The following is a 13,152-nucleotide window of genomic DNA, read 5'->3' as shown; positions in this document are numbered from 1 at the left end:
CCAAGAAGTCCAGACATGTACTTCCGCTTATGGGTCGTTTCTGGTACGTCTTCAAGCATGCGTAGCTGTAGGAGTGCATTACAAAAACGCTCTGTATACTGTGGAATAGGCTCACGGTCGCGTTGTTGAAGTAAATCCCATTGCTTGATAGCCTTCTCATGAAATTGCGGTGGTAGGAAATTTTGCATGAACTTCTTCTTAAAATCTTCCCATGTAGCAGGACATTCTATGCTCTTGCGGACTACAGTCCACCAAAGTGATGCTCTATCTATCAGATGATTAGTAACACACTTGATTTTATCTTTCTCAGGATAAGTTTCCTCATGGAAATAGTCATCAAACTGGCTAATGAATGATAAAACAGTCTTTCCTTCTCTTATGCCATTGAAAGTGCGAAACTTGAAACTTCGTTTACTTATCTTGGATTCCTTGCGAATGGTTTGTGCTTCAAGAGTAGCGTCGATGGTACGGCGAATCAGATCTTCAGCTTGGGGTTCTTCTTTATCAGTGGACGCTCCTTGTAGCTTTGTCAATTGCGCTTGCAAGGCTTGCCTAGCTCTTCGCTCTTCGTCCAATTGTAACATGATAAGATCCAGCTTTTGTTCCATGGTAGGCTCGGGTAGGTCGTCTTCAGCCATAGGATCATCCATATGTGGGGTAGTCATCCTGTAAAACTCAACAAACCTTTCTCACTCAAAATCAGTTAGCGGGATGAGCGTAGCTCAAATTTGGGGTTACAAGGCTATGTATTTTTTTGGGTATTTTCTTCTTTAATTTTCAGAAATTCTGAAATATTTCTGTCTCCGTTTGCTGAAAGTACTTCAACGAACTTGTAGATAGGTAAAACAGCTTGCTGCGAACAACTTTCCAGTTCAGAGTTTTTGCAAACGAACAAGTCTTCTAGGAGTTTCGTGCATTAGTCAGTTCTGATTTAGTCTGACTTGCAGAGTTGCAGACTTAACAGACTTGCAGAGTTGTAGACTTGCTGGACTTAGCCGACTTGCAGAACTTGCGGGACTTGATTCCAAGTGACTTACGGAACTTGTCTTCTGGAGTGCGTGACCGAGAGTTTGCAGACTTGTCTGCCCAGTAGAACTTGCAGAGTATAGTATGGCTTAAGCTTAATTAGATAAGCTTAAGCTAATAAGCTTAAGAAAGAGGACAGCACGTCGTGATTTCGTGGAGGGGGGGGGGCCGTTTTCACTGCGCGCAATTTTCGGGCCTTCCCTTTCTGATCGATTTGTTGGTTAGAAGCTTGTTAAGCTTCTCAAGCTTTGTATTAAGCCTTTACACTAAGCTTTTTGAAGATAGAGTTATGGCTTTCTTACTGTTTATCACGACTTGTTCATGGAGATGAGGGAGTGGTCCTCCGCCGACAGAGAGTGGTCCTTCGCGATCTGAGAGTGGAAACAGGGGTTCTTGATCGCCAGAAGTCTGCCTGTATCGACGGTTCGCGACGAGATTGACTGTAGAGGCCGTTTGTTCCTGGAGCTCCGCCTTCGCCCGAGATTGGTAGCGATTGGAAGCCCTTGATCTCTGCTCCGCTCTGATACCACTGGTGCGCAGATCGGACGCAGGTAGCTCACGTAGTGAATTCCCAAAGGTCCCCAAGAACAAAGTACTCTACTTTTTAGCACAAAAACCAATGTAAAAGCAAGCACGACATGAGACAAGAGACAAATTGGGTTGAATCTCCCCCATGCCTTGTGTGAGCGCTTCACAAAGCATGTATTTAATGTATATTTCCAATCTTTATGCTCAAAAATAGCCCAATTACAAAAATATGACAAGCTTTTAGCTTTTGAGTTTGCTTTCTACCAAAAATAGGAAAATAAAGCTAATGGACGGTGCCCAGAGAGTCTGGCACGCCCAATCTCAATGTCCAAATAAAAATAACATATCCAGGCGCATAAGCGCATACAAAATAATAATAAATAATCGATGTCTCTATAGACATAATCAAAATATAGGCGTGGCGCCTATCAAAATATAGTCCAAAGGTCGGAAACCCGCTAGACTCCAATGCTTTCCTCCGCCACTGCTGCTATCTCTACACATCAACTGAAGCATTCACAATCGTTAGTAAAATAACACAATTAAACCGACAAAAGTGAATACCTAGCAGTCTTCAGCTACATAAATAAATCAACTGGTTAGAAATAAATCCTAACCTTAATTTATTACGAGTGCGCACTCTAAACTCATAAACGTTTATTAATTTAATATGCATTTTGCGGAATCACCCGCTATGGAATCACCCATGTACACACTAAATTAATGAAACGCCCGAAAAGGACAGGCGTCCCCATCAACTTCTCGCACAAAGAATCCTCTTTGCGTATGAGCCCCGGTAATCTAAGTTTACGGAATCCACCGTAAAACCTCACGGAATCCACCGTGGAATATGCCTCCTGGCATCATTGACTCTTTCTCTTCTTCTATGCTTTTTCATTAGTGCAGTAACAGCTTCCTTAATATACCTCACAAACCTCCACTCTACTTTAAGCCTTGTATATATAGTCTAATCCTCTAGCAAATCATCAATCTTCTCTTGAAGCTCAGGATTTGTCGCTTGTAGAAACAATTCAATTTTTTGACTTACAAGAGCTTGTTGTTTTGCAAGATCTAATTGCTCAAACCGACTTTCAAAGACATTGACACTAATGAATAATATGGAATTGATTCTCTAGACTAATAAGGAAGCCGGATGATGATGCACTCCAAGGTTTTTCACACTATGTCTGTGTAGTGATATGACAACAAATTACTTTGGTGCTGCCTTAGCAATGACACACTGCGTTGTTTGTTCACAGTCTACTATTTGATCTATAAGTTTACATGTCTATGCACTTGAAGGCATTCACTTTTGCATTGCATTATATACACATATGGTATTAGAAAAAAAAATCTTGGATGCATTGCACTTTATTGTTACAATCATTGACCCCGTTGAGAGCGGAGTCCCATGTTGTAGGATATTATGTTTGTCTCCTTTGAGGCCTAATTTGGTAAGGATTGCATTATCTCCTAAAATGAATATAAAGAGAGGACCATGTTTTTCATATTCTACATGTTTGGATGGCGCATATTGGGGCTAATCCCCGAGGTGTAGGAGAGCTATAGTGGGGCCATAGCTATCAACTTAGGGGTGCTCCCTATGTATGTGATACGAGGTACTAGTCTTTAATCTGTTTGGGAACTCCAATTGCTTAGAGTCAGGAAGAGATTCTTTGGGCTATGAAAAATAAAAATGTGTGTCTAAGTTAGATTAGTGTGTTTACCCTCTAGACGCTCTTGGCCCCGAGGCTGTGGGGTGTTTTGGTTGAGTATAGAAGCCCAAATAAAGCCTTAGAGCCAATGTTAGGCCCATTTTTGGTCGTGAAAGGTGGTGCATTTACCGGGAGTTGCTAATAAGTGGCAGTTTCTGAACCTTGGCTATAAGGAACCTATTATTTCTAGTTTCTAATTGAGTGTTTCCTTGAAGCATTGGATGTTGAATTAGGCTAATTAAAACTTTGGTCATCAACTTGATGATTAATCCAAGGAATCCCTATAACCCAAATTATACTTTGTCCATCTTGAATGGTTTAGTGGGATCTTTGGTTAGTCATGTGGCCCCAACTATTTTATCCACTGTCTCAAAAGTGTCATCATGCTTGAGTTTGGGCTACTATGGGGAAGCACCCATGGAGTGGCCTTTGTGAGTAATAATCCATTGAAGTTTGAGGAAAGATTAGGAAGCAAAAGTGATGCTAGGATGGCACAGTCATCTATGACCCTTAACAGTGATAACTTTTTAGAGAAAAAGACTATGATGTAAGCCAACTCAGATTAGATGGGCTCATTGCTCCTCTACTCCCAAGTTGGTGCTAGGCTTGGGTGCCTTGGCATGGAGTCCATGTTTTGCAACGCTTTCCTTACTAGTTCTAATTTTCTTTTTACTTCCTCCAGCATTTCTTCTTTTCTTGATTACGTGACATTCAACACTATGCTTTAAGAAGTTCATTGTTGCTCTAGCATTCCTATCTTGGCAGTCACAGCTTTGCTCTTCCCCAAGGGATGTTCACTCTCGAAATGGGCCAACCCCCCAGTAAGCTAAGTCTTTGACTCTATCCTCATTCTTGGCTGCCCATTCTTCTGCCTTCTCTTTCATTTTCTCTAGCCCTTGATTTTGGTAATGAACTAGAGTGGCGATTACTTGCTCTTGTTCCCACCATAATACTTGCATTTTTTGTTGCTCTTGGTTTCTATGCTCTAATTGCTCTCTTATTATAGCTTGTTTGTGGAGAGCTACTTGAAGTTGGTTGTGCAACTCTGCCAGCTCCTTCATGGTCTCCTAATATCTTTGAGTCTTTGCCACATGTAGCTCTTTCAATGCCTCCTCTCTTTGCCTCTTCAACTCCTCCTTTTTCAATTTGAGGTGTCTATTTTCCTTGGAGTTGAAGGCACACATTTCTTCTAGGGCTATGCGGTTGTCTCTTTCCTCATCATACAGATCTTTCAAGCTTTCTTCTCCTTGTCTTACCTTTAAGGCCTCTTTCAATGCAATCATTTCCCTATTGAGGACAATCATCACCCTCATTTTTTCCACATTGTAGTAGGTTGTAAAGGCAATCTTCTCTTCTTCTAGCTCTGCAAGTGCAACTTTTTTCTCCTTAGTCATCTTGTCAAGTTGTCTTTGAAGTTGTTTTACCAACTCGCCATGATCTTAAGTGTTGCACATGGCTGAAGACACCAAAGTAGTTAACACTTCCAAACATTGTACCTTCGGCTCTTGGCATGATTTTGCATCGACTATTGCTGCTGGCCTCTTTGCTCTTGCAAGAAGGGCTCCTTCGCTAGGGCCGTGCACAATTTCTTGTACTTTTCTCACTAAATACTACACCCAAGCCATGATGTTGCTTTCATTGACCACCCCTTTAGTAGTTTCTTGTGTTGGGTGCCATGACTAGTGGGATTGCATATAGAGGGGCATTACCCTTACCTTCCACCACCAATCTTGGTCCTGTCTCTTTTACTGCTACACTTGTGCTTGGCATGTCATATCATACTAGGCTCATCATTGCGAATTCATAAGATTGGGAGGGTTGCTCCACTTATCTTTGAATAACCATGGCTATATGTTCCTTTCCATGTTGCCTTAGTCACTCTTCCTCCTCTTCTTGTTTCTTCCTACGCTCCTCTTCAAGCCTTTTCAATTCTTCTTCCACCCTGTTCAGTTCTTTGTTTTCTTTAAGGGTAGTTCAAGTTCTTTTGATGGGGATTTTAAGAGTGATCTTTCTTCTCCCACCCAAGCTTCAGCACTTTGATCCTTGTTGGTCACTAATTGTCCTCTCACTCAAAGTTTCTTGCTGCTAAGTGGGTCGGTCAGCCTCCCTCTCATTAGCAACTCTTTCTATTTTATCATGCTAGTCCTTGTTGAATTTGTCCTCCCCTTGTTCTTCTGTTGAGAGTGAAATAGGTGGGCTTGCTAGGGTGGGGAAGTGATGCTCCTCTTGGGCCAGTGACAGTTATGGGGTTTCTCTACTAGTTCTTCCACCTCCCTCAGGGCCTCCTAGATTATCACCATTAGTACTCCTCCAAACCTATGGTTGAAGCCTTGGAAGAAAGTTTTTTCCTTTTCGACTCTTCTATGGTAGCCAAAGACTCCCCTCCTATTGCCCTTCGTGTTGTGGCTAGTACAATTGATGCTTGGATTGTTTTTTGGGCGTAGGCATTCCAATTTACCTCATCCAGTGTGTTGCTAGCTAGAAGGCTCTCCAAAAAAATGGCATTCCTATTCTATTCATGAGAGAATTGTATCTATGGCTTGAGAAGAGGGTATGGATCAAAATTTTCTTGCAATCAGATGGTGGGGTCAGCAATGTCAACCAGGTTGATCCCATCATTTGTGTAGACTTTCTTTTCTCTAACATCGCATAGACGTCCCTCTTTGGCTTATCTACTAATCCCAGGGCCTTCTCCACAACCTTCTGGAGGTCTCTCCTTGCCTGATGGTACTATGTCACTATTCCTTTGGGCATCAAAAGTTCTCAAGAACTCTATGCATTTGCTATGGTTGATGTCTTGCCCCACCTTCTCAAGGTACTTGGGAAGATTACATCATTCTATCATCTTCCCAATGGCCTCTTCAAATGCCACCAATCCTTCCAAATTGTGAATGTAGTGGTATTTTAATTGATTGATCACATGTATATCCATGGCTAAGCCATATATTCTGTGCTCCTCCTTTGAGAAGCGGGAACCTGTTGGCTTTACCCTATTGACCTACCATTTGGGTTCCTGTCAGCACAAAACAACCCATAATTAGTTATCTTTAAAGGAAATCTCTTATACGAAAAGTAAAGTGATTAGAAAGATTATGTCTGATTGATGAAGGGTATAAACCACAAAATGAAAACTCTCACATCAATCAATCCATGCATTTTTACACATTCATTATTCCCTTTATTTCAATTCTTGCTTTGATTTTTCATCCATTTTCCACTTTACCCAGTTCCCCCAGAAAGGATAAAAATCCTTCCTAGGATTGTGGAGAGCAAGATAGATGGGCATTCAGTGCATCCATGGTATGCCTTACTTTTTCAAGAACTAGTTGTACAACTTGGGGTTGTACTCTAGGGTCGTATAATAGTCCATATCCTAGGGGGATGAATGCCCACTTGCGTGATATAAGTTAATGTATCAATCAAGAGGTCACCAGAGTTTATTTGGCTTGCAATGTGGAGTTCTTCCTCCATTAGGATCCTATCCAAGTACAAATGGAGCATGATGTTGTCTTTTAACGATCAATTCCGTGTCATGGCTAACACTCTAAATGAGGTTGGGGCCACATAGGTCTGGTCATACTCAAAAGTCTTGATGGCACATCATTTCTTTGCATTGATCATGATTTGGTAACCCTTTTGAGCCCATGAAATGCACAAAGTATACCACTTGTATGAGAAATTGGATTCAAACTTGATTAATTGTTGGAGCTTAGCAAGTTTTTGTGGTAGCATGGAAACTCTTGTCTTATTGTAGGAGGTGATTAAGCATTGGCTTAAGGTCTCTTCTCGTAAAATTTCATTGCCAATCATTTCATTTGCAATAGTAGTGGCCTTAGTGAAAATGAATTCGTATTCTTCCCAAGAACATGGTAAAGAACGTACCTCGTTTGCTATAGGTTCGTCGAGAAGGCCTAAGTCCAAACGTTTGTAACTTTCAGCAAACAACGTGAAAGTTGAGTCCAATCATCAAATGCATGTTACCAAGTCATCTCCTATGTCCATGGCCATGTTGGAAGCCACTTCAAGAATGGATCATTGTGACTACAATAGCCAAAGGCCTACTAGTGGTTTTGATTTAGTTGAATTGGACAAGTTGATGCATGGTACTTCCACTTTGGGATTCTTAGTGGGTGTGGTGAGCTTGATTTGAGAAGGTTGGAGTTTGATGGATGCTTTGTCTCACCAAGTTTTGCAATGGTGATCATCTTAGAGGCATTAGGCAGGAGCTCATGCATGAGTGGTTGCTCATGGACACTTGGTTGTCAATAGATCATGGAAGCCCTCATGGATTGAGCTCCCTTCCTTTTGATTTTTCTCCTTCCATGTTTCGGTTGACATTGTTGGGCCTTAGTTTTTGCATGAGATTGAGGATCATACATGGCACTTGAGAGTTTAGGCAACCACATCAAGTGTTACCTTTGTCATAGCCTTGGGCTTGCAACAGGACTTTTGGAACCCAATACTACCCAATCACATGTGAACTATAGAAGCACCAACTCCACCATTTTGGCAAAGAGTTCGAGGCATGGAAACTATGAGTTTGAAGCTATGGTCTATGCTTTGGGACCCACTTGAGTGTTTGGGTCGTAGCTTTGGGTGTGGTTTCTAAAGGGTGGTGGTACTTTGCAATGGGTGTACATTGTGGTGTACTACCCCCTCCTCAAGGTTGTTTAGCTACCAGTGGCACTACTATAGGCTTTTGGATGGCTATGGTACCCTTGTTGAAAGTTGTTACTATTCTAGCATTACTAATGCCAAGGTGGATGCACTATGACACAGAGTCAACATTACAATGAGGATTTTTTTTTTGAACACGCATCCCAACAATGCTTTCTTACCCACACTTTTCTTATTAAGTAGCACATAAAAGACGATGGTTAGGCTTTCAGTCTCAATAGAAACCATTAGTTTTTGTTTCCCCAAGAGTGGATAGGGTTGCCCCCAAATGGGCTAAGTTTCGCATTGGTTGTTTGCAATTGGGGTTTGCTATTCAAGTCTTCTGGTGGAGTGCTTAGACTTCCCTACTATGAATCTTCATATTGGCAATCATGTCATGCTTGATGTCAACAAAACACTTCACTATAGTGGTCTGAACTCCATGAGCTACAGGTCGTAGACAAGCTTGTTCAAAACACAAGTAGAGAAAATAGCTAATGACCCCAAAAGAAGCTATAGCAAAATCACTTAAAACCTCCATGCAATCTACTTGGCATAAGCTTTTATGTCCACCCTCTAAGGATATGCCGCCATTCAACTCGCATCATGTAGTCTCTTCCTTTCAGCTTGACAATGATCAGAGCACTTCCATGGGTGAGCCAGCAAGACCTCAAGGGGCCAAAGCGACTAATGCATATTATTCTTTTGCAAACAGTTCTGAGGTGAAATATGTGACAATGACCATTGCTTTTCTAAGCTAGTGATAATTACAATCACTTCCGCAACAATGATCACTTCCACATTACGATATCGGTTCCTCCTTCAAGTCAGTAGCATGGCATCATCAATCTTTTTTTTTCCCAAGCAAAAAGCATCAGGATCTTCTTGTCAACTCTCGTCCTCCAAAAATCACGTCATGTTGCCCCCCCAAAATTAGCCTTATCATAAGGTTACCTTTAATTCCCCCACTATCCACCATCAGCACTTTCTTTTTCCCATCTAATAATAGCCTCCTCTTTCTCTGCTTGTCCGATCATATCAATAGTCGATGAGGGCACAATCAAACCATTCGGTGAGAACTTGACCTATCTCACCACTATTAACTTGGAAAAAGTGCATTGTTGACACAAAGACTTAAACTTCCCTAACTTGCGGTATTTCTCTTGCAGTATTCCCCATCCTTTCATCCAATCTTCCATCATTGCATCCATCCAAATGAAGATCCATGTCATCGATTGATGTAGGCTTGCCCATGCCATGACTATAGTCCTCAAGTAAAGTATGCTTTGTCGAGATCAGTTTTGTAGGTTTTGACCTCCTTCATCAACTTCCTAGTCATCACAGCTTTTGTAGTTGATTATAGTAGTGTCAAATTGCAATTAGAAAAGCAATTGTTTCCCCAATGAAGTTATAAGAATTATCATGGATGTACCCTAGCTCCTTGTCGACTACTGGGGTTGCTATTCCTTGTCATAATCTATGTAGATAAGAGGTCATATCTTGAAGCCGTTGATCAAAGGATGCTTCTCAATCTGGTTACCCCATGCACTTTGCATTGCTACTTCATCCTTCATGTTGAATCATAGCTCCTTCGATAAGAATGTTGGCATTGTCGAAGTTGACGTTCAAGATGATGACATAAGATGATGACAAGACTGACTTGCAAGATCATTGCTATTCTATCTTTGATTGTTCTTAGTCACATGGCTTGAGCTAGATGTATGTCTCTTCCATTCTCTCCTTTTTCAACAGACCATTATTGCTTGTAGTCAAATACATTTATTGGAAGGCTTGATCACTCCAAGAGTGATGTTGTGAAACAAAATCAACGGTAGCACTGCAAGCCATTAGCACTAAAATCTCTTGCTCAATTGCAGCAAGTTCTCACACAAGTCTTACTTGTCCTCATAGTTTTGCAAGCATTGATGGCATTAAAACTGACAATGGATCAATATTAGTAAGCCCAATCTCAGGACCCTGAGTTCTTCTCCACACAGATGACTGTTATTGGAACACTCCAAAGTGGCTCCTTCAAACTGAATGACAAACAAAAAGATGCACACAATGGAAAAAAAATTCCTAATGAAGTTGACTAATGAGTTTAAATTATGGCAAAAAACTTTGCCCTCAAGTTTGCAATGGTGGACATGCAATGTCACGACATCCGCCCCCTCCTAACCTGCACATCCTCCAGATGGGCCACAACTACCCATCCTCATCACCACCAAGCTTGATAGTCAACACAATCTCCTCATCTTCTACAAAATCATCTGCAATATCCACATCCTCATCTACATCATCTTCTGCCTCAATTCCATAATAAAACTCATCATCCAACTCTTGAACTGCATAGGCTACATCATCTCTCCTCTTGAACAGTTTGATTCTCTTTCTTGCAAATCGGCATCTGCAAGGCCGTACCATCAAGCTCTCCTAAGGAATACATAGCATTGGCATGGACATGCTGCACCAAATAAGGCCCAAGCCATCATCTTGAAACCTTGCACATAGTATCAACTCAGCTGGCATATAACCTATGGTCACATTGTGGATAGTGCAATCCGCCCATAAGGCTTAAGGCAACAATCTAGGCTACTCCCTGACCCATCCACCACATGCTTTGGCCAAGTCACAATCAACGGATAGCTTCTCTCGCTCTTCCCATTGCCTTCTGGAATATATGTTGAAGTCAAAGCAATTTTAATGCCAAGGCGAGAGAAAAACTCCCTAGCCTCATCAACATCCAACTCACCTCTATCTATTGTAATTTTCCCAATGTAGCCATGCCTGCAAATAACATCATCCAACATAAACTTACAAACCATTGAAGTAGTCTTTGTCCTTAATGCTCATTCTTCCACCTGATTCATGAGATCCTCTCATGCCAAAACAATGTAATGCATCTGCCACATAGTAATCAAATCAAGAATCCACTTGTAGTGAATACATAATGGGTAAGTAGGGTGAAGCTCGTCTCTATGTCTCACTGAAGAAAACAACTGAGAATCAATGCATGTCTCAACAAACAGGGAGATATCTCTATACATGCCTCTCCACTAGTAGCGCTTTCTAATCTTCTCATAGGTCACCCATACAGATCTATGTCTTGCCCAAAGACTTTCATGAAACTCTCTAATGATTCGCACATGTGAAGCTCTGTCACATACAACTCTCAATGGTTGCCCTCCTTGCTTATGTGGATGCTTCCAAAGTAGCCCACTCCGCAAGAAGAAATCGTAAGCTTTCCTCCTAATCTTCTTGAAGTTCGCATCAAAGTTCGCATCAATTCATCCATCCTGTCTAGACATGGTACTCAAATAACAACCAATCTGCAAATACTCTCCTGTATACAAAGACTCATAAAAGCTCTCCAAAGTAGATATATGACAAGTATGGTCAACATGCATGGCTAAAAGATTAGTCCCATCATTAACATCATCAGTGCAAGAAGAATCCATATAATCATACCTTGCTCGTGAAAGCATATCGGTAGCTACTGGGTTGTCTTTAACTGCTATGTGCCTGAACTCAGGATTCATGGATTTTATGTACCCAATCCACCTAAGCATGTCAATGTCTGGAGTAGAACAACTCGTGATCATACCTAGAAGAGGCAAGCAATCAATCATGACCACCACAGCAACACCAATGAAGTACTTTTTATCATTCTTGAGAGTTGTGACAACTCCCAAGAGCTCCCTCTTAATCTATGGATACCTGTGCTATGGCTCATTTAGGAAATTTTCCCCGAACCGAATGGCATACCTATTCCCATCTGCATCATCTTGGCCATCAATAGCCCATCCAATGTCGATAGGACTAGTATCAATAGTGAGTACAATAGGCCTCCCACACTCATAATCTACTTTCTGAAGAGTCGAAGCAGCTTTCAACAATATCTTTAACTTCTGCATAGCTCTAGTGTGTCTCATGTCCCAAGAAAAACACTACCCTTTCCTCAAGAGATGGTAGAGATCAACTGCAATATGAGCGAAATGAGGAATCCAAATAAGATAAAATACACAAGCTCCAAGAAACCTGCGAACCTCCGAAGTAGAAGAGCAAGTCTTCGTGATCTTCTCATCAACCTTTGTAGCGGAAGGCCTCTTGCCATATAATAACCACACATATGTCCAACAGTCAAAACCTCTCTAGAACCAAAAATAGACTTCAGCCCCCGACAATGTCAAATTCACTTCCTCTAGCTTGCAAAGAATCCTCTCAACATCTCTTATATACGCGGCCACAAAGTACCTGTATCCATGATCACCTAAAGTCTCATCCTTCTCTTTCTCCAAACAACCCTTGCTAGTAGGCAAATCATCAATGAAAGGCATGGTAAGCTCTGGAATAAAATCTCATCAGACCTTTTTCATCGCATTCATCATATGGGTAACCGAATTAGTAGCTCCTTGTGGAAGTGTACACATCCAAACAAGGCCTAAAGGTATCTTCATTGTAGTCAAATCTCTACTCTCAAGGGCAAGCTAGAACTGGTCATAGCTAGAATAAAGATCACCAAGCAAATAGATAGCACATCCAACAAAAAAGCCTATGCGAACTCATCCACAATAGGTCCTATACCAACATTTAGTATAGTGACCCTGTTCACCAACTGTAAGTCATGTATGAATCCGAGTGTCCCATTCTTCTTCGGAATTGTGAACTATCTATTAGAATACGGAGCTGAAGATGGTTCTAGAATCCCCATCCTGATCTGCTCATTCAAAAGCTCCACCAATTTGGGCAAATGAGCCCTAAGCACAGGAATAGGCCACAGATTCCAAGGGACATGTGGAATGGTAAAAATAACCATAAGACCTCACAACCCCAGGATCAACAGAACCTACCTCATGTGGGAAAAAAGCGAAGGCTCTCCCATGTCTACCCAACATCTTCTCAAAACATCTCACCTCTACTGGAAGTAAAAAAAAATTAGTCCCAATATTCATCTCTTTTAGTGTCTCAACTGAAAACTTGTGTCCAATACCTGTAGGATCGCGTAAAGGAGGCTTCATAGTTTCTCTCTTAATCATCTCATCATTGTCCAAAGGTAGCAGTCATGCAATTGGTCTGACCTTCTTGTCAACTGTCTTATATTTTGCCTGTACCCTGGCTTCTTTGCTATAACCTGCAAATTTTAGCCCTTGTTTTAAATACCTTGGTAAACACAAATTTTGTTGTGTATAAACACCACCCAACTCTTTTGACTGACAAAAATCAGTCA

Source organism: Lygodium microphyllum, unplaced genomic scaffold (assembly GCF_053477565.2).
Source record: "Lygodium microphyllum isolate KBCC unplaced genomic scaffold, Lygodium_microphyllum_v1.1.10 scaffold_35, whole genome shotgun sequence".
Classification (NCBI taxonomy): domain Eukaryota; kingdom Viridiplantae; phylum Streptophyta; class Polypodiopsida; order Schizaeales; family Lygodiaceae; genus Lygodium; species Lygodium microphyllum.
Note: the sequence above shows the minus strand (reverse complement) of the source record.